The sequence below is a fragment of the Bombus vancouverensis genome, chromosome 7 (genome assembly GCF_051014615.1).
Source record: "Bombus vancouverensis nearcticus chromosome 7, iyBomVanc1_principal, whole genome shotgun sequence".
Classification (NCBI taxonomy): domain Eukaryota; kingdom Metazoa; phylum Arthropoda; class Insecta; order Hymenoptera; family Apidae; genus Bombus; species Bombus vancouverensis.
The window spans coordinates 3,093,529-3,116,174 of NC_134917.1; the positions used below are offsets into that span (position 1 = coordinate 3,093,529).

General features: G+C 42.0%; 1 protein-coding gene across 19 annotated transcripts in view; it reads right to left on the bottom strand.

The window, feature by feature from the left end:
* LOC117164651 (bromodomain adjacent to zinc finger domain protein 2B) overlaps positions 1-22,646 on the bottom strand; it is a 236,752-nt gene that overhangs the window by 164,281 nt on the left and 49,825 nt on the right. For 18 of the 19 annotated variants that reach the window (XM_076619749.1, XM_076619747.1, XM_076619751.1 and 15 more), the window contains one exon: positions 17,042-17,101. The gene's annotated coding sequence lies outside the window, so the exon portion shown is untranslated. Of the gene's footprint in view, positions 1-2,921; positions 3,999-17,041; positions 17,102-22,646 lie in introns of those variants that run through there. The other variant, XM_076619752.1, reaches the window with a different exon arrangement.

The window sequence follows — 22,646 nt, forward strand, 5'->3', positions numbered from 1 at the left end:
TCGCTATTTCATTTTGTTCTATGATTTTTCAGCCTTGTCTATGTACAAGGATGGCTGTCTTTCGCGCAATCAGCTAACAATCGCAGCAAAAACTTGCATGTATCCGAGTTAGTACGTGAAAAGTAAAGAAGACGTAAAACAATCGATAAACCACATCAAATAAAGAGTAGATATGTATAATAAATTCATACACGCATTCACATCCATAAAGGATATAACCTAACAAACCCGAAGATGGTACCCCCACGTGATAATCAAACAGCTGAAAAATTCTACCAAATGTCCAAATTGGACAAATTGTGAATGTGAAATATTAACACGTTCGTGGCTCAGGGTGTTTCGGCTGTTCCCTGCGGGGCCCAAATCCGACGCGGGGCCCAAATCCAGTGACCCGCTATGTCACTTCGAGCCCGAACCCATCGTCATAAAGCCAGATTGAAACATTGAAACTATTTTTTATTTTTATTACTTAAGCGTAGCTATAGTAAAAGTCTAGGGTATTGGGGTTTTTCCCAACATTCCAGACGGGAAATCTCCATGTTCTTTCATCTCCGACAAATATATTTAGTTCTGAAACGGAGAAAGCGATAAACTTTCCAGCTAGAGTATTCCGAGGGATCTCATGGCAGATATCTCGGGTCTTTGATTTAGTCGGGAAGCATACTTGTGAGACGTACATCAGTGATTTTTTATCCTCAAAATGTTCAGTAAACAGTGTGAATAACGAAACTGTAGAACAGAGTAACAGGCTTGAAAAAGTTTTACCACTCGCGTGAAGAAGCGAGAAAAAACATGAAAAGAACTACAACATATCGTCCGAAGTGCCCAAAATCACTTCAAATGTGTTTGGAATGTTTTAACGAATACCATAAAGCATGATGTAATATTTTAAATTAATAAAATTAATATTAATTAATTATTAATTTTAAATGAATAAAAAGTATGATACAATGTGTTTTTAATACTTTTATGTTGTATAACCTATATATAATATTGTATATTCAATTAACTCGAACAAGAAGAGCGTCAACGTGGCGACGAACGTGTTAAATAAAAAAAAAAAAAATTCACATCGTGAATGTCTATTCCTCTGCGGTTTGGCTTAGGTAACTCTACGTATTCCTGACAAGTCGTCAAACTTGACGTTCTCCAAGATAAAGCGTCCATTCTTGATCTTCGTCTGGTTTAGAGTCACAGACTCGGTCTGATTTCAATTTTATCACGAATTTAGTGTGCAGATTCTCTTGCCAACTTAAACTGCAGAAGCAACGCTTTATCTCGTTGAAAATGGCGATCTTGGAAAAAACGGAAAATCCAGATACGACATCGGTTGACCGGATAATAACGTGGAAGGAGCGTCGCGCTAACCAGCTGACGTTTCGAAGGAATCGTAACGTGCTGCGTGAAACAGAGATATAAAAGAAGACAGGACGACGACCGGCGAAGGAAAGGAAAGGAAAGAAAGAGAAAGTCTGAACGCGAGCAACGGCAGATGTAAACGAGAAGCTTTTACCTTTAATGGATTCGCCCCGGAGCCATCGAGATCTTCGGGGTTGAAAATACTCGGCAGTAACGAAGTTTCGTAACGAGCAGCGGCGCTAGGCGCGCGCTACTCGACTGCGCCAATTTAAATTCGAATTGCACTCCGCCGATCGAAGCCGTATTAAAAGTTGTTTTCGACGGTGTGCCGGCATGAATCTTCCTCGGGGTCGATCTTTGCCAAGCTACGCTAAAAATGTAAACCCCAACCTCCTCTCTCTCCCTCCCGCCCTCTCTTTCTCTCTCTGCGGCTTCGCATATCGCGACGCGCCACGTTCTGTCACGATCGAATCGTACCACGGCTCCAAAAATATGCGTCGACTCGCGGCTTTGTCTCGTTTACACGCCACGGACTTCTAATTAAGTAAGACATTGCAGTTAGAAACGCGTGTCCGTGTGCGTACCGTGTGCATCTGTGCACTGCCATGCACAAATTATGCGATTTTATCAATTTTTCAACGCTTCTAAATTATTGCAAATATATAAAATATACGTGTTCGTCTCGAACGAAGCTCTTCAACACGCTGAAGGCTGACATTGCGTCAACGGAACGTTCCATTCGCGATTTTTCCCATCAATGTACGTTATCGGATTCTGTTTCTTTCGTTTTTTAAACGCCAGAGTTATTAGGTTGGCCGAAAAGTGTCTTTCTTTTACAGTCGCGTCTTTTGCAACGACGTATCTTTATGCAAACGCGAAACCCGATCTGTCGAACGTCGCGATCTTTATTTTGATAGTACGTAATTCGATAAAATAATGTGCGCCCATCATTTCCTCGCAAAACGAAAGAAACTTCTCGGACCACCTAATACATGGATTTTACGAAGTATCGATATCAAATTCATGCAACTCGCGGCTATAATCCTTGTTTCAATGTTTTAACAGAACAATGGTATCTATAGAGACGTTTTTCGCTTGCAACTTTAAAAATATCACGAAAATATCCACCTTTTAACTAAACTGATAGACAAACGCTGTACGTGTTTTATTCGTGGAATCCAAACTCGATTCGAATTTGAGATTGTAATTGGCGACGTAGTCTATTCTCAATCAAAGCGATAAATCTTTCAACCGCGTATCTTTGCCTCGTCGAATTATACTTTATACTTGGCTCATCGCGAGATATCCACTTGCTTAAGAAAGAACGCTTACAGCGACTGAGTTTCATATCAAAGCGTCAGCCGCCGTGCAAACGACATAGCCGATCAATTAACAAAAGAATACACATTACGCGTTTCCCAGTTGCAGCGTCATCCAGCCTGTGCCATATCGAAGCCAAGCCTGCGTAAAATCGACACAGGGAAACGCAGTTCGCTGAAAGCAACTTGCCTGGTACAACAGCGTATCGCGATCGCGTACACCACGTCTGTAATAATACGTACCAAGAGGAACTGGCGAGGAGCAGCGTGGCGGGGTGCAGACGCGCGGCTTCTGCAACCTGGATCGTATCAATCGTTGTACACGCGTCGCGACGGTACTCGTGGAACGACACTCTGCATGTTACACATCGTCCAACTATAAAGAGAGAAACACAGAGGAAGAAACGGAGAGTCGAAGGAACACACAACAGCTAACCACCGTGGCTCGTCGTTGACTAATCACTGAAACGTTATCTTCAACATTTTCTTCGTTTCTTTCCATTAAAAGGCTCACAAGGAAAACAACGACGACGACGACGACGACGACGACGACGACGACGACGACGATCACTAGCGCAACTGTAACGAGAATATCGATGTAGCTGCGAAGCACCCACTCGCATCGGCCAGTGGATTAAGAAAACCGTGGCGCACGCGATTAAACGCGCTGTACAAGGAAGTATAATAATTGCGTAGGTACCGAGCGACGTTAATGGAACGTCTTGCCAGCGGCTGTAGCGCGATCCAAGGGACAGCGTGTAATAAACGTGTACGGTTTCTCGTTCCCTCCTCCGTCGTCTCTCTTCGTCTGCCAGCACCTTGCATCCTCGCTAGTCTGTCGCTCTCCTCGCTTTTGCCTCTCTTTCTGTCACCGATCTCTCATTCCTTCGTCTCCTTCTCGTGTGCGCTCTCTTTTTCTCTTTTTCTCTCTCTCTCTCTCTTACTCACTCGCGCTCTTTCAAATACACACAACGTGGTACGAGCTGTGGCCTCTTCGTCTTGTATACACGCACGCTACGCTTCCTCTCGGTTGCACTGTTGCAGACATATGCCTGCACGCGTGCACACACGAACGTGACACGTAGTACGGTTAAAAGGCGCAGAGACGAGAAATCGCCTGCGACTGGATTCCACGAGCCGGCCAACAGGCCACAAAACTTGGCCGGGGCTCAAAAGAATCGTCTCCTCTTCATCCTATCTCTGGTCCTCTCTTTCTGCTTCTCTGGCGATTCTACGCCATCTTTATCGTTCTTGGTTCCGCACCGTCTCCGTCCCTCTTTTCGCGCGCTCTCAGGATCTTCGTAGCAAACAAGCACACCACCGCCGAGACCGCCTTTTTCCTCTTCCTTTTTCACCCGATCGTCAGTCCCCTTCTTTTATCGCGTTTCCTCCGCAACCGTCTTCCTCCGCCGTGACTCGACTTTTGCATTCTGCACCGCCGAATTACTGCTTAAAGGCTGTGCTTCTTTCCACGCCACAGAGCTGCTCCATCAGAACAGCATCAGCAGAGGAACAGAAGGCGCTCGATCGCTGATAAAATTTGGATGGAAACGGCGCTGATTCGCGACAAAATTAACGAATCTTCTAGGGTCAGCGATGGTGAGCTTGTTAGATACTCGCATTTCTTGGATATTTTTCGATGCTTAACACTAGAACTACCGCGCCAGTCAAATTGACTTGTTTCACAATTTTATTTTAAAATTCCTACTTTGTGTTATATTTTTTGATGTAATGATTTTCGCAAGGATAACCAAAGCAATAATATAATGAATTGTATTTTGTTTTTTGTGTATTCACTGGTAAAACGACTGCTACTTGTCAGAGTGTAAAAGGGTCCTGCAGCCTGTTTATCGAACCACAATTAACCAGATTCCTCGTATCATTCGATACGATGATATCGGTTATCGGGAAAATTCCGGATCGATCGCTAGATCGCTAAATACCATAGCAGTTAAAATGACTGGTTCTACAATTTTATAAATAGGTCGATCATGGTCCCAGATGGATTAATAATACGAAAAATGCACTACATAACGTGGAATTGCTTCTGTAAGAAAGTATAAAAATATTCTATTTTATGGAAAGAGGATGATTCTACGCAAAAAAAGAAGTCGAAAATGTAGAATAAAAATTTTTCGTTCGAGGCTTTGTTTTCGAGAAAATCGACAGTGAGATCCGTTATAACGAGACACGATAACGTGCACGCGTACCCATCGAAAATTCAAAGTCGATTTTCTCGAAAACAAAGCCTCGAACGAAAAATTTTTATTCTATATTTTCGACTTCTTTTTTCGCCTAGAATTACCCCCTTTCCGCTTGTACCACCAGTTACCGACCACCCTTTATATTATATTTGGCTCGATCATCGTACTACGGGCTATGCCCGTAGGTGTAGGTTAAGAGGTTAACTATCGGTAGTTCTGGTGCTAAATTCGGGCAACGTTCTTATTTTTGCGTTGCTCAAACTATTCAGAGGATTGCCATCCGTGTCGCTTTAATCTTCATATTCGTTCTTCGCGCTTCTATATTTTGTAAGATAATTATAACGTGTCAACTATCTAGTGTGTATAATTCCTTTAATTTCTATTTACATACTTGTTTGCTGCAACGAAATAGTTGGTAATAACGATCCTTTAATTGTTACGAGCGGTGTATTATTCATGATATTAATGAGCCGATAAATTGCAAGACAGATAAGATAATAAGGTGGCATGTAATTTGTAAAATTTACGCGTAAAACGTCGTTCGGTTTATTGCTTGTCGAGCTTGTACCTATTATGCAAACAAATTTATTAATTTACCGATAAGTTGTAGCTACGCGGTGACACACTAAACATTTCTAAATTTATTAAAGGCAAAAGTAACAGGTAAGAATATTCCGTATCTGTTCAAGTGGGACGGTTGTAAAAAAAATAATCGTAGGTGATGTAACTAGAAACGTGAAAAAAAAGTAGTGGAAAAATGTACACCGTGCGAGCTGCGAGCTAACTGGATGTTAACGCGTGAAACTTGCTCGAAATATAAGAGGTGAATCGGCGGTTTAATTTCCCGCGCCAGTTAGCCGGTAATTCCGCCTGCTAAAAAGTTGAAAATCAAAATTTAAGCCGACTATTTAAAACACGAGCCACGCTCTTAGCCACGAACGATATCGCCCAAGCTCGCAGTGGATCCGAGACAAAAATCAGCGAGGAGAGCAAGCAGTTTCGTATTCGGCGTGGAACGAACGAAATAAAAACCGATTTATCGGGAGCAGGCGTGCAATTAAAAAGCACTCGTAACTCGTTCGGCCTGCTGCGTTACTGTAATTTTCGCTTATCGATGGGCCGCGAATGCGTTTGAAAATAAACGAGAAAGAATCGCCGCGCAACGCTAAGTAAACAATCGCATGATTCCCAACGAAATTATCGTACAGTACACACGTTCACGCACTGGAATCGATGTTTCATTTGGTTCGACTGTTTGATAGCGCTGAAATTTAACGCTAGAACTACCAAACTCGTCGAAATGACGGATTTCGATATTTTTTCTTTTTTTCTTTTTTTTTTTGCAATTACTAAATGCATAGAGGTGTTTTCGGCAAATTTAATGTTGATTTTTATCGAAATCCAAGTACCAGTGTATTATTGTCTTTAATTGTAATTTTACCTGTAAATATTTATATACATATGTATAAACATATGTGACCAGGTGATGTCAGTGTTAAGCAATACCTTAAAACAGCTTTGAAATTCATGCGCTTTGTTCACACACACACACACACACACATTTGATACTCGCTACATAAACTGAAATTAAATTCATAAAGCGAAAGAATTGCACCCATTGCGCCCTGAATACGCTTTATAGTATCGCTTACGTTAAAATTCTGCCATGAATCAAACGTACTTAAAATCCTAAGCTAGGATTTCTAAATATTATACGCACATACATTTCTTTAAATCCTCCGAGGTTCTACGAAACAACGCCAACAGAAAAAACACCGTATTTGTCTATGAAAAATACTAACACACTCGTGCGAAAAGTTTACATTGCGATTTATCATATATTATGATACAATATTGCGCGTTTTATCTTCCACTGATTAATAACCGATAATAGACTGCACTATTCGCAAGAAACAAAAGCTTTTCAAACTTTCGTGTTCTTGAGAAGATCGAATAAACACGATGCGTCAAAGTTTAACGATAAGCTTTAATAACAGGTTTCTCGATTTTTTTTCACGGAACGCCGATTAAATTACTTCTTTCGTAATAGATGCGTCAACTCGCAACCTGCTTCGGGACAGCGTTTCCACGCTAAGAAACTATAAAAAGCTGCGTGCACCTCGACTCGTATCCGGGTTTCCTGTGCTCGCGTAGCCGCCACAGGCTAGGAAGGCGGAAAATTATCCCTCGAAACTTCCCCACCGCTGTTTTTCTTCCCTCTTTTCTGCCAGCATCTAATTTTCTCTCTAAGCCATCCACCCACATAACATAAACTTTTTTCATCCCGGAACCAACTTCGTGACCATGTAACATGCGCGTACATGATCACACAACGCTTAAAAATCTTACTGATTTTGGATCTCTTAGCGAGCCGTGTAAACGATAATAACAACGATAACCATCGCGGATTTTACAACATTCAGCTAACCCTCTATTACAGCGGTTCCTTTAACTCTTTGCCTATTATGTGCCGTGTAATTCCGATTAATCCGTCGATCGTTTGATGAGGCAATAGAGGCTGGTTAATTAACGCTAGAACTACCACAAATTCACTGGTTTTACAATTTTATTTTAAACTCCTTACTTCATGTTATATTTTTCCGCAATGATGTAATGACTTTCGCAACGATGACTAAAAGAATAATATAATGAATTTTATCTTGTTTTTTATGTATTCAAACTGGAAATAATTTTGTATCGAGGCTACTTAAAAGGACCGGTACTTTTCAGAGTGTAAAAGGGTCCTGCAATCTGTTTATCGAACCCCGATTAACCAGTTTCCTCGTTTTCTACAACTTGCCACGTGTTTTTTAAAATTTCTACCGCGTATCATTCGATACGATGATATCGGTTATCAGGAAGATTCCGGATCGATCGCTAGATCGCTAGAAATAGCACAGCAGTCAAAACGACTGGCTCTACGATTTTTATAAATGTGTCGACCCTCGTTTAGGTGGATCGTGGTCCCAGATGGATTAATAATACGATAAATAAAATGTACCACATGACGTGGAATTGCTTCTGTAGGAAAGTAATAAACCAATAAATATAAAAATATTCCATCATTACGTGTCTTCTTAAAAGACCAATCATTTTGACTGGTTTGGATAGAAATAATATTGTTAAAAGGAAATTACATCATTTTGGGTTATTGGATAATTTAGTAGTAACATATGTAGATGCATAAATGTTATTTTATTGGAGGGTATTTCAGTATTTGGGAAAGCAAATTGGCCGATTCTACTTTTGCAAGCGTTTGAATTACATTATTCAGGTACATGATTAAGAGAACGGTTGTAATGGATCTTTTATAATGAACTAACGTTCTGGAGGATACGTTGGAATGGTCAAACATGTATATAGATTATTATGAGAATCGTTGCATCTTCGAATGTTTTATTCATCAGGACACGCATCCTTAGTAATTGTAATCTAACGTTTAATTCCAGAGGAATACAGGTCTCGCTTCCATAAATTCATTTATCATCAAGAGATGACAGAAGCTTGCAAGGTAATTTTTTAAAAAACCATATTCGTAACACGATCTTGTTTCCTCTCTTCAATTTTACAGTAGATCGATATTTTAACACCGATCACGTTGATTCTAAACTACGGTAAAATTGTTTCTTTCCAATCTCAGCCTGTCCTCAGTCTGTTGCACCTTCATGCTAGACGCAACAAAGAAACCGCTCTTAGTCCTCTTTGCCTAAGAATCTCCAAGAACAATTCGACTGAGCGCATCTACGAACATAAACCTCGCCTATCTTATCTCGCGGAACTCAACATTGCCACAAGCATCATCGAGTCATTGAAACATCGAAACGTAGTTTCCTTCGCCCTAAACTGTGCGCGTAGCGAACAGGAACGCGGTATTCCGGCCGAGATTTTCCTTAACCGAAGAAGGGTCAGGAGGATGGAAAATTATCCCTGGAAAGTTGGCTGGAACCCACACCCTCTTCTATAATATTTCTCTCTTTCTCCGCAACGATCGTTCGTATCCAGCGTCGAACCTGTCCCGATTGCCTGCTTCCTTCTCGTTTTCGTCCCGGGCAACCCACCGCCGGAGAGAGGCCGGTTTCTCTCTTTCTCTCCGGACAGTCGGTCGGGTTCCATCGTTTTCGCGTGTGTACGTGGGCAAGGCGCTCGATATTTCAGGCCGTCGCCCACGAGAAACGCAGTTCCTGGGGGCGTGTTCCGCACTGGCATGGTCGACGCTGGCCGGCCGGCGTTACCTCGGTTCGTTTACACCGAACGTAGAAACGGAGAGCTGGCATAATTTCCGGCGGAGACGGTGGCGTGCGCAGCTAACGCCGTTTCATGCGTCCGCAACGATTCCACCGGCTCTCTCTCGTTGTACCTCGCCGCGCCTGTCCCTCGGTCTCGTCTTCTCCTTTTCTCTCTGATTTCCTCTCTATACAGGGTGTTTCAGAAAATTGCTGCAAAATTCCAGGTGGTGTTCGTCGAAAGAAAGCGGAAGCCTTTGATAAACGTGGATTCGAATATCAGTAGTTTGAGATTTATGAGACGTTCTCGTGAGAGCGTGGCTCACTGTATATCGTATCAGGTTGTCCGAGAAGTTTCTTTCGTTTCATAAGATGACAATAGACGAAACAACAATTTCTGTTTTACATCATTTTATCGAATTAGGTGTGACCTATTTCCTTATATTTCTATTATTATGTTTGTCCATAATTCGATAAACTAATATAATTGTGCGTCTGTTATTTCCTTATAACACGAAAGAAACTTCCTGGACAACCCAATACTTGGGAATTGCCAGTATACAGTCACTAATATACATAGTATATAAAAAAGAAGTCGAAAATATAGAAAAAAAAATTTTTTTTTTCATTTTTAAATTTTTCCATCGAGACAACGATAAAGTGGACGCGTACCGAGCGAAAATTCAAAGTCGATTTTCTCGAAAACAAAGCCTCGAACGAAAAGTTTTTATTCTACATTTTCGACTCCTTTTTTCGCCTAGAATCATCCCCTTTTCGCTTGTACCACCAGTTACCAACCACCCTGTATATTACCTATTTACAGATGTTAAACGACAAGGAAACAACTATTGGTCATGCACGATTCTCTCCACGGTGACATGGCTAGCGATTCTTCGTTCGAATGCCACTCTTCGACAGCTTATGTCCGGATGTTTGCAAATTTCTTGCGCAACTCTGCTAGATGAAGGTTCACTGTGCTAGATTCTAACTTCCGGCGAAGATGGTACGGTGAGCGTAAAGAGGGATTCGTACGGCGGCCAATTTTGACGACAACTTTGTACAAGTTTAAAACGCTTCGAACAACAAAAGACATGTACCTATCTTTAGAAATGTTCAGAATGAACTTCTTAAGAAAGAAAAAGGAAATATTATCTATCTGTATGATACGTGTATCGAGACACAGATGATCCGCAGCTTTAAGATTTCCCTGCTGGTTCCTCGGACCAGTTCGGCATAAAGTTTGACACCAATTTTCTCATACACCCTGTATAGATGTACATATATCTCACTCGTCTTTTGCTAGTCCGCCGGCAGCTTCCAACGCGCGACTCGCCTCGGGTCCAACGTCGCTGCTTGCTTTTAAGGTAACCTCGCGTAGTATTCGCGGCTCGCTGCTCCTTCCCAATTAACCCTTTGATGACACTGGCGCACTCGGATTAACTGCGCTAGGAGCGTGCGTGTGTTCGTTTTTGTTGTTTCGCCACGTGTACGCGTACAACACGCTGAGAAACTTTTCGCTGCTATAGTGTGACGCATTGGGTGGATGTAGCGGAAGTGACATTGGGTTACGTATCCTAAGAATACAGTGAGTTGTTGAATTTTCAGCAAGTTATGACACACGAAAGAAATAATAACAAATTGTACTCTTTAATCAATGAAGCTATAGTTAGTTGGCCTCGTCGATGAGGCAGTCGAGTGATAGTAGGAATTTTTATGCAGTACGTATAGTAGGTTGTATTTAAAGAAATTACGCGCGACACGCTGATAGGTAATAAGGATAATAATATGCAGACGAATAAAGTAGGATAACATAAGAGACGCAATTAGTAAAATTCGCAAACCTTTTGCTTAAACGATCGTGACTCTTGTTTTCAAAATTCGGAGAAAAATATGTTCCTGATAATCCATCGTGAATTATCTCTAAACACGATCTTATCAACATTCTCATCTGTATCCTTTTAGTTAATTCATTTCTTCCTGGCGAGTACGTGAACGATGCTAATTTATGCAAATACGACAGCGTCTTTCAACGTTATTAAGAAACAGAAACAATTAGTAGCGATGGGATAAAAGAACAAAGAACGACTGAATTTGACGTTTGAGTACAGTTGGCAAATGAATTTGACGTTTGAGTGCAGTTCGCGAACACGTTGGATATTACGCAGAAATTCCTTAAATTTCGATTAGAGTTCACGCAGAGAACAGTTGGAGAACATGTTGGAAATTACGTGAGAGCGTAGCGGCATGCTACTTAAAATTTCGGCTAGAGCTCGAGGTCGCAGAGCAGACAAATACTCGCGTGAGTCACGATTTTCGGAGCTTCTCATCCTCGAACGTATCCGAAAAGACGAGCAAGTTACCGATTCGAGTCGCGTCTCGGTGGACGGTGACGCGCACGAAGCGCGAATTTTAAAATCGCTGCTCTTGAGCGGCCAGTGTAAGAGACACGGCTGGCGGAGAAACAAAGGGTAAAAAGTAATGGGATTTGCATTCGGATACGAAGTGAATCGTCGCGAGGTTGGAATAAAAGTGGTAGAAACAAGAGCTACGAAAAAGGAGCAAGAGAAAAAGGCTGTATGATATGCACAGTTCCACCAAACTGTTCAAACAATTGTAGATACCTTTTATGAATATATTATTCGTCATACGAAACATCCTGAAATTTCATTGATCGTGTAATGAGACCCGACTACAGTAAATGCATTGGTCAAATCTGAAAGAAATTTGAAAATGTACGTAAAAGCCACAAAAAATATTTAATGGAGTTATACAGGGTGTTCGGTAACTGGTGGTACAAGTGGAAAGGGGGTGATTCTACGTGAAAAAAGAAGTCGAAAATGTAGAATAAAAATTTTTCGTTCGAGGCTTTGTTTTCGAGAAAATCGACTTTGAATCTTCGCTCGGTACGCGTCTACTTTATCGCGTCTCGTTATAACGGATCTCACTGTCGATTTTCTCGAAAACAAAGCCTCGAACGAAAAATTTTTACTCTATATTTTCGACTTCTTTTTTCGCGTAGAATCACCCCCTTTCCGCTTGTACCACCAGTTGCCAACCACCCTGTATACTTCAGAGAGGTGATAAAGGTATTTAAAGAGTCAATTTTCATCATTTTGACACCTACCGTATGCTTAGCATGGCTGTTCATGCTGTAAATAGGTGTATAATTTTTGTTACTAAATATACTTTTGCAATAAATATCTTGCCAATGAAATTCCAAAATGTTTTATACAACACATATAATATGGACATAAAAGTCTTCTGTACAGTAGCTGTTAAATATTTTCGTGAGAAAGTGTGGAGGGCCGATGAACTCTCATTAAACGCCAAGTTATTTCTCTCTCCTTGTTCTTTAACTCCGTTTCTTTCATTCTCTTTTTATTAAATAAACTACCGTGAAGGTATAATAACCGACTAAATGTGACCGATAAATCGAACGAGCAGAGAGAAAGAGCAGAAGAAATTTAAAGCCAATTGACAGCTTTAATGAAACGATCCAGGTACCCGATTTACTAATCGCGTCGGTATCGCGCAAACGAAGCTGATTCGTCCGTTAAAATATCGCTTGGTCGCATCGGTTTCTACGGCGAAGATCATCTTATATTAATACGAAGCTAACAGAGCAGAGATATAAACCGATAAAATTTACTGTAACCATAAAATATTTTACGCCCCTCCAGTCGCTTAAGATCGTACTTAGCCCGAGTTATCTGCGCCATAAATTCGATCGCGGCATCGAGAGGGACGCAAAGTGAAGGCGAAACACCAGGGAGAGAAAACCAACCTTTCCTCCCTTTTGGCCACTTATTTTCGAATAAAACGGTAAAAAGGAAACTTGTGGATGACGAACGTGAAAAGGCACGAGCGAACGTGATCGCGTAATATATGCAACGAAGCGTTCTCCCAAACGTCGTTTAATGTTGAAGCATGTGTACTCGCTAGCAAACGTGTTCGCGACTAGTGTTCACGAACGATGCTTGCAAAATGTTTATAGCTAGAATATCTATGTATGGACATTGAAATACTTTCTACAATTGAAATATTGAAATGAACTGCATGTAGAAAGTAAAAGATAGTAGGACACAAAGAACGTGCATAATATAATATCTATGTGCTTTTAATTCGAAAGTATGCGAACAGTAGCTCACTTTTGACAAGATGTACGTGAGAAGATTTCATTGAAAAATTAGATACAAATAAATGTAAATGCAGTGTTTCTTTGTAGTCGTCATAGTTACGTATAATAGAGTGTCGTGAAAAGATTAAATTGATTTTTAAAAACTAATACGCAATAATAAACGATTCTTAAGAGTCAAGTGTCACGTCCTGCACCTCGCACGATTCGTAGCGCGAAAGTAAAATTGGTAATTTCTTTGAAATCGAGGTAATTTAAAACGTTTACTTGAAACCATTTTTATAGTATTTGAAGTGAAAGGCAGTTTATCCAACTATGTTTTTATAACGATATTAAAACAGTTTAAAGCTTTAAACAATGTCGGCAGTTTGAACAAACGTTGGGGATCTTCCCAAACATTTTCAAAAGAAAGACCCCGATGTCTTTTCATCTCCGACAGATATAAATAAATGTAGCGACTCAAAGAAGTCAATAATTAATTACCCTTCGTCAACCGAATAATTACCATTTTGTCAACCGAATAATTACCATTGTCTATCGAGGAGTTAGTTACCATTTTGTCTATTGAAGAATTAGTTAACATTTTGTCTATTGAAGAGTTAGTTGACATTTTGTCAACCGAATAATTACCATTGTCTATCGAAGAGTTAGTTACCATTTTGTCTATTGAAGAGTTAGTTAACATTTTGTCAATCGAAGAATTACCATTTTGTCAACCGAATAATTACCATTGTCTATCGAAGAGTTAGTTACCATTTTGTCTATTGAAGAGTTAGTTACCATTTTGTCTATCGAAGAGTTAGTTAACATTTTGTCTATTGAAGAGTTAGTTAACATTTTGTCAACCGAAGAATTACCATTTTGTCAACCGAATAATTACCATTTTGTCAACCGAAGAATTACCATTTTGTCAACCGAAAAATTACCATTGTCTATCGAAGAGTTAGTTACCATTTTGTCTATTGAAGAGTTAGTTACCATTTTGTCTATCGAAGAGTTAGTTACCATTTTGTCTATTGAAGAGTTGGTTAACATTTTGTCAACCGAAGAATTACCATTTTGTCAACCGAATAATTACCATTTTGTCAACCGAAGAATTACCATTTTGTCAACCGAAAAATTACCATTGTCTATCGAAGAGTTAGTTACCATTTTGTCTATTGAAGAGTTAGTTACCATTTTGTCTATCGAAGAGTTAGTTACCATTTTGTCTATTGAAGAGTTGGTTAACATTTTGTCAACCGAAGAATTACCATTTTGTCAACCGAAGAATTTCATATCCGTCAGTCTGTCAGTCAATTGTCAATATCGAAATCGAGTAAGATTTGAATAAATCATTGTTAATCATATTGTTAATTTACTTTCGAACAACTTTGCTCCTCTCCCGTGCCAATATTCCCGCACACAGCAGGTTAGCCGAAAGTGGAACATATTGCCAGTTGCATTAAACGTCAGTTAACGCTACCGAACGCGGCAACTAAATAGAACGTGACACAAGCTTTGTAGAACTATTTCGTTATTTGACAAGTACCCCATTTGCAGATTCTTTTGCGTAGCTTTTGACTTGCGAGTCTGATTAAGAAGTTTCCTAAATTAGTAGAAAAACCGTTCTTACTCAACTTGCCAGTTAATGTAAGAAGCAGTGTAATGTTTAAGCAGTAATCGTAGGTACATATAATACATAATGATACAGCAAATAGTCAAGAATATTACTGTTACGTTTTCTAACAGATAGTTTCAATTTATAGCCTGCCGATGCCATAAAAAGCTAGTAAATTCTATTTCTAATTATTAATTAATTCGTCGTTCATTTGTACACATCAATCGGATCCAATTGTTGTTACTATAAATTAATCAGAGTACCAAAGTAATTTGCGAATATCGGCGAGAAACACACCTTTAGAGAAAGACAGGAAGCGTGAATGCGGACTTACACTGGTAACAGAGAAAGATAGAAAGAAGGTGAAAGGGCGTAGGTGGAACGTTCGATCAGCGACGAGGAACCGGAGTCGTTGGAGAAACGAGGCGAGTGGACTCATTCCAGCGAGTTCGCGAACACGCTACCTCGTATTCCTGTATTTCCATGCGCAAGGTGCAGCATGAGCGTATAAGCAGTAATCACGATGCACACGTAAGTACGTTTGTGCCGCCTAAGAAACAGAACTGTCCGTTGACGTCATCCGGTGACAAATTATACGACTCGCGGGAGTTCGACGTGCCCACGGAACGTAATGCCACGGCAACGAGTATATTCCAGTTTCATCGTCTTTCTGTTTTTTTTTTTTCTTTCAACGATTTATTTATCTCCGAGAAAAAAAGAAACGCTGAGTTTTGCATATTTAATCTCGTATTACGTAAATACGAGAAGGGAAAATGCTTCCGATAAATAGCGTCTGATACAGTTTTATGAACGTTTATAATACAAATATGTTACATGCATGTAGATAATAGGATTATATAGTAGAATGGACTAAGAAGAGGTATCTTTCTTTCATTTCTATTTCGACACAGTTTCTTAAAATTAGAACAGTTTTAATAGAGGTTGAAGTAAAATTTAAACATGAATTTCGCGTCGTAACTTTTAACCCTTTCGCCTTAAAGGGCTCTGAAGGTATCACAGCGAAAGAATTAACACAAATATCTACAGATAAAGTTAAAAATACATTTACTCCGAATCTTGTTCGGGAACGATCTTAAAAAATGCTTTCCAAGTTGCGACTCAAGAAACCAACGTCTACAGAAAACGATGATGTTGACGAAATTGGAAAATCCTGTCATGGTAGTCGCACCGGGAAACGGAACTTTCCACTTTCGCTAATTGCCAGCAAAATATCCTCACGTTAATCTCGACCTAGACTCCCTCTCATCCCTTTGCTAGCACTGATACAAAATCCAAAAAGATCGTCGGTGCGTGAAACGACATCAATCGAGCTTTCTCGCACAGATAACGAGGCTGCACTAGCTAAAGAAGGGGAGTTGATGCGCGCGCGGTAGTTTACACACAAATACATATATACATACGTTTATACGCATATACACGCGTCCACGAACGATGAAGCGGTATTCATAGAAAGGGTTGCCGAGTGTCGAGCATATAACGTACAAATTATACGTGGCCACGGAACGGGTGATTTACACGCAACAAACGAAGCATGGAAAACCGTTATCGCGAGTTCACCGCCGCTAACGTGCTAAGTATCCATCGAGAAACATCTGATAAACTTAATCCGATCGTCTCGTGGCGGTCATTACCGCAAGGATAGCCAAATTCTAGGTTCGCCAAAATAGACTCAAAAACTGGTTGAAAATATCGAAGCTTTCGTAATAAGAACCGATACACGGTTCGAGGGTTGAAATTTTCCATTTAATAAAATATAATAACGGTTACGGTCTAATCTCTGGAACCTCGATGTTTATTTAGAAAATTGAGCTTCGTGTTTTATTTTAAATTACACTTTCCTGTGGTCTGACCCATTTTACCGTATACACGGTAGGTACATATACCACGCGTGTATCTCAAAAGTGAACTCACACAAACTGAAACAAGCTTTGCAGGAAAAACGAAAAACTATTTGGAAGTTTACAGAAAATGGTATTTGCCAAATAAACAATATTAACAGAAGAAATAAATTCTAGTATGAACAATACCGTGACTACTATAAATTCTGAACAATGGTCAAACATTGCTTTTGTATTTTTTCGATTGGAATCGTTTATCGACGATTTTCATATTCTTTTAACACACAAACTTTCGAAATATATGCGCGAATATAAAAAATTGAACGATTTTAAGTAACTCACCCTGTAGGCTGTCGACATTGTACCGGAACCTCTTAGGAACTTCCTTCGTCACTCCAACTCCTGCGGAATCAAACAGAAAGAAACGTGTCTTGAGTGTGCACCGGATAACGGCACGATAGTAAATCATAAAGTAGCGAGCGAAACGAGCTGGCAAAGGCGAGGAGAAGCAAACTAGACGCGCGCGCGTTACCCTTCGCTAAATCTACTTGTCAGTGTATTCTCGACCTGTGCATGTTCAAAACCCATCTTCTTCCATTTGACATTTGCCATTGTGTTCACCTAACGCCATCTACAAATGGTTAAAATCAATTGTTTCTAAAAAATTCTCTCTCTATATATATAGCAAAAACAACTATATTGTTTAGTACTTGAAAAAACAAAAATCTGATATCAGTCACAATTTCGTAACGTTCAAATCAAAAAATGTACAAAAATATACTTATCATGGTGTTCAGAAACGTAGCTAATATTAAAACAACTAAAACTGAAACTTCCAATACAAGTTACCCAAATCCCCACTTTACCCTATGTTTCCCAGAAAGCTTCTCAATTATCGTTTAGGTTAGGTTTTGCTTCTCTATGCGCGTACTTATATCCTATACCATGCTGTGGGCATGCACGAAGGCACGCGTGTGTTACTCGCGCGCCTCGCCTTATTTATAGTTGCCGGTATGTCCCGTGGTTTTAAGGTCTTCGTAAAGTACCGTTCGGTTAGCGTTGTCTCGGTTTAGAGCGCGCTTTAAACGCCGACGCGATATTCCCTGTAATTACGGATGGTCCATGCGTGCACGCGAATGCGAGCGTACACACGCGGCTTAACCAAAAGCTATCAGGTATAAAGATTCGTTCGAGCATGTATCTCGTTCACCGTGCTCAACACATTCGTACACACAGCGAGACACGTACGTCTCTATCTATATTGCAGATACGTTATACGAAGCCGATGTCGAGTCGACGAACCGCCGATTTGCCGCATGCCCGACAGCGTTACTTTTGTATCGAACTACGCGACCGCGTAACGCGCCTACACACACGCGCGCAAATAATTACAACCTCCTAGAAGAGCCGAGCGCCATGGTGGAGGAGGAGGTGGGAGGGTATGCAGGTGGAGATGGAGAGGAGGAGTAGCGAGAGGAGAAAGAGGACCAAACGAGCTACAGTTTCAAAAAGCATCCCACCGATAATACCCATATTCCCGGCCATCGAGACCCGCAGAGCTGTGCAAAATTCCAGACTCGCCGCGTTCTCCTTCCTTCTCACTCTCCGTCTCCTCTCTCTTTCTCTCTCTTTCGTTGCCTGTTTCCCACTGCACCTCTTTTTCCATCGTTCCAGAGCTCCATCTTTCTCTGTTGCGCCGCAAGAAGAGCAGACCGCTACCGCTACTGGTTCCCGTGCTACGCGCGGCATCGCCGGGAGCGACGATAATATAAAGCTCGTCGTTCTAGCCGTCGCGTCGCGTCGCGGCGTGGCGCTACGCTGGCGGCGGCACTCGCAGATACATGCATACAGGCGACCGACGAGCCAACGACGACGACGACGACGACGGCGATGGAGAGCAACGAGAAGTACGAACGAGCACGTCGACCACGACGACGATGAGGAAGACAGATGCATGGAGGAGAGAAACTAAAACGAGCATGTGTATCCGGTATCCAGTGCGTGCGCCTCTCTGCTCGCGCTTTCATCCCGCGCGCAACAAGCATACTGCGGAGCGACGTGCACACGCACGTAGGTACGATCGGACAAAAGATAATCGCGAGGAGCTGGCTGTCGGTCGCGTCGGCCGGCTCTGGGTGCCTATGCTGCTTGTAGCCGTTGAACGAGCGAACCAACGACCGAACAGCGGTGACACGAACGAAGAGAGGTCGTGGCGAGTCGAAGGAGGACGACGCGAAAGGGTGAGGAGATGGAAAGCGATGAGAAGAGATCGAAGGGCCGAAGAAGAGTCACGAGAGAACGCGGGAAAAAGATTACTTCTCCCCTGTACCTCTCTTTGTGTATACCTTTCTTCGCGTGACGCGAAGAAAGAAAACGCCTAAACGAAGGGAGCATAACCGGTAGAGAAAGGGTGCCGGAGGAAAGGAAGAAAAAGAACCGCGAAGGGCAAGAAAAAGAGAGAACGGTGCAGCAGAGCCGAGTAATAGGGAGTGAGCCTCTGGTGTACGTGGGGTGAGTCGACGCGCGGGAACGAGCGGTTTCGTGGGTCGGTGGGTGGGTGGACCGGGAGAGAAGCGTAGCAGCGGACCGAGATAGAGCGTGGCAGGAACGGGGAAAAGAGAGAGGAGAAGGAGGAGGAGGAAATGGTAAAGGCTAGGTGGGATGAGGTTGGTTAGGCGGACGCGGGGCCAAGAGATGAGTGAGACGACTACGACGACGACGACGACGAACGCGCGTAGTAGAGCATAGGAGAGAAGCGTACCACCGGCGGATCAAGGGAGGAGAGGAGAGGGACATCGGGGAGACACACGCTGTGCGAGAGGCGCTGGCTGAGTTTGTGAGCACGCGCTACTACTCTTCGAAGCTCGAGTTCTATCTGGCCGTGTCCCTCGTTCCTCTCTGTAGCTGTATAGCTGTATAGCTGTAGCTACGCTTCTTCTTTCTCACTCGTGCTTTTGCACGCCTCTGCCGTCATCTCTCTTTCTTCTTCGTCCGCGATGCACATATATACACGCTCTCTCGATCCTCTTTCACTTATGCTCGTTCTCTCGATTCGCTCCGTTCGTCCTTCTCTCTTTGCCGTCTTTCTCGTTTACAATGCGCGCTCTCGTTCTCTCTAAGCTCTTCCTCTTCTCTCTTTTCCACGTTCGCACCGTCCGTCGCATCGCCGGGCTCGCTCGTGCTCTCTCCCTCTCTCTCTCTCTCCATCCCCCTCTGGATTCGTTCCTGACACTCCAACCAGCCGCCTTCCCTGCCCCCGTCGACTCTTCTTCCTCGCGACAGCCGCATCGGTTCTCGTTCTGCGTTCTCCTGTCCGTGTGTGTAGAACCGTGGATGTGTGTCGGGTAGGAGCTCTCTTTCCCGCGTGCACGTTCCACGGCCCGGTTCCTCCTGCTCGACGTTTCCCTGGCCTCGTCTCTTCTCTCGTTTCATCTCGCTCTCTTTCTCTTTCTATCCATCGCGAGCCGCTCGTTTGTCATCTCTCTCGCAGCTTACTCGGTCGCTCTATCGCTGTGCGGGTCCTCCTCTAACCGATTCTCCGCTGGCTCGTTCCGTGTGTCCCGGCGTGTATGAGACACGAGAAAGGCTCAGAAGCGAGTTCACGTTCCATCGCAAAGCACTGGGTGGAATTGGTATATCGGGGGATGGAACGCGCACGGGGCTTAAGGGGAACGAGATATGGCCCGTAACGTACCGACACGTACAAGACGGACGTCGTTTGCGGACGAGATCTGAAGGCATTCCGGGTTGTTGCACCGGAAGAACGAGCCTGAAAGCCTCTGCTGCGTTCTCCCTCTCCTCTTCTTCCTCCTTACCTCTTCCCTGTATCTGCTGCCACGAAAGCAGTACCAAAAATTCCGATGTGCCGGATAAAAGAGCCTCGATAATTAATACGAGAAAATGATGGACGACTGCGAGACTTGGCGAAAGAGAGTATCCCAGACCCAGCGCTCCGTGAAAGACTTGCTAGGATAACGACGATACTAGACTAACGGAGATGCTGTACGAGATAGAGTTTAGAAGAAAGGCGACGTGTAAAGAGGTAATGGTAAAATACGAGAGCTAATGGTCTGTCGAACTACGAGCTGGATATCGATACGCGTTGTTAACATCGCAGGTGATGTTAATTAACGTTTGTGATAGACAGGTGCGCGTGTACTGTGAGAGATGGAAAGAAGACTGTGAGATGATACGGGGGTAAGAGGTGTATTTCATTCATAAGACGGCACAATTAGTGTACGTAAGTATGTGACCATTTTGTCCAATAGCACACTACGGTGAAACATTGTGCGAGATTGAAGTGAATCTGGGCTACGATTATGGTGGATGCGTGTCTTGACGAAAGGAACATCTGGAGAACGAAATACCATCATATTCGTAGGAGCCTGTATAACGAATTATATGACGAATACGTCAAACCAATCGAATATGTCATGTATAATGCAAATACATAAATCTTACGAGTATACGCATCTCAGTCTTCGGATGTTTCATTCATCAGAAGACGCACTAACTGCAACCATAGTTTAATTCGTTACAACCAATCGGATTCACATTTGCCTCTAGCTCCGCATAGTAACATTCATGTTGTATCGAATGAAAAGAAGAATCAGTGGATGTTCAATAATTTAGATTAGGTGAAGTTAATTAGTACATAAAAACAGAGCTGTAAAATGGCGAAACGAAAACTTCGACTCTATAGTGGCGATGATTTCCATAAATAAACGGTAGCGATAAGACGGCCATCGGAAAACGGAAGCAAGAGACCGCCAGAAGGGGATGCGATAAGGCGTTTTATTCTTGATTTCCGTGGAATTACGCACAATGCACCTTGAACATTGCGAAAAGAAAAGGATCGATCATATAATAATGACTGCGCAAATATCAATGAATCGATGCTCGTGAAGTGGAAAAAGAGAAACGAACGTGCAAATAAATAAACAATAAAGAAGAAGAGAAAATAAAAGCGGAGTCTAAGTTGAACAAACCTTGATGGTCTATGGAACGAATCGATTGTTACAATACCCAATTACGTACATATGTTACGATATATGTACATGTACATACATATTTATACACGATATATCGTTTCTGTCACGAATATGAAACTTATGAATGAATGCAATTGGAGTAGTACATGTGTAATCATAGTTACGCTACACGTGCGCACAGACACGTAGTCGTCGTGTATAATATCGGTCAAATCGCTTGTTGTTCAGTTAGAGCAATCAGGTTTTGCGCGCGTGCACAAACACACCGCGTAGATCACTTTCATGAGTGCATAATCGCCGCCCGCGTCCATCGATTTGTTTTCCGATCGTTAGCGCGGCATATTAATATATGATAATGCCATGCAATAAAGTAATCGCGAATTGGTATCGAAGAGCCATTAAAAAGCAGACAAACAGATGGGGAAAATCGCGCGAACATGACGAATTTCGTACAGGTGAGAAGTAATTGCTTCTGTAGCTTTGATCGTTCTGGCGGACACATTCTGGCAAACTCTTTACATGTAATTTCCTGTAATCCGTGGAAAACGGTTTTAGCGCAAAGGTGGCAGTCTTTCGACGCTACGAATGCTGTTTTCGTAAATCGTGCCCGTACGTTCGTGTAATAGGCTACTTGAAAAATCGTCTGGACATTTCGCGTGTTTAAAGTGAATATGATTTTTGTTAGATTGTAGATTACACATCGAGGCTCTCAAGCTTTAAACTGATCAATATTTACATCTTTTGTACATTTCTTAATTACTTCATTCGGGAATAGCATTTGTATCCAATTCTTAAAAAAAAAAAAAAAATGAATGACTGATTTCGACAAGTTTGCTCAAGAAAATGGTACAAGTAACGATAAACACCACGGTACAATTTGAAAAATGATGTTACTGGCGTCATCATCGTTTTCTACTTTTCTATTTATGGAGTTGATCAATGTAGCTACTGAGTGG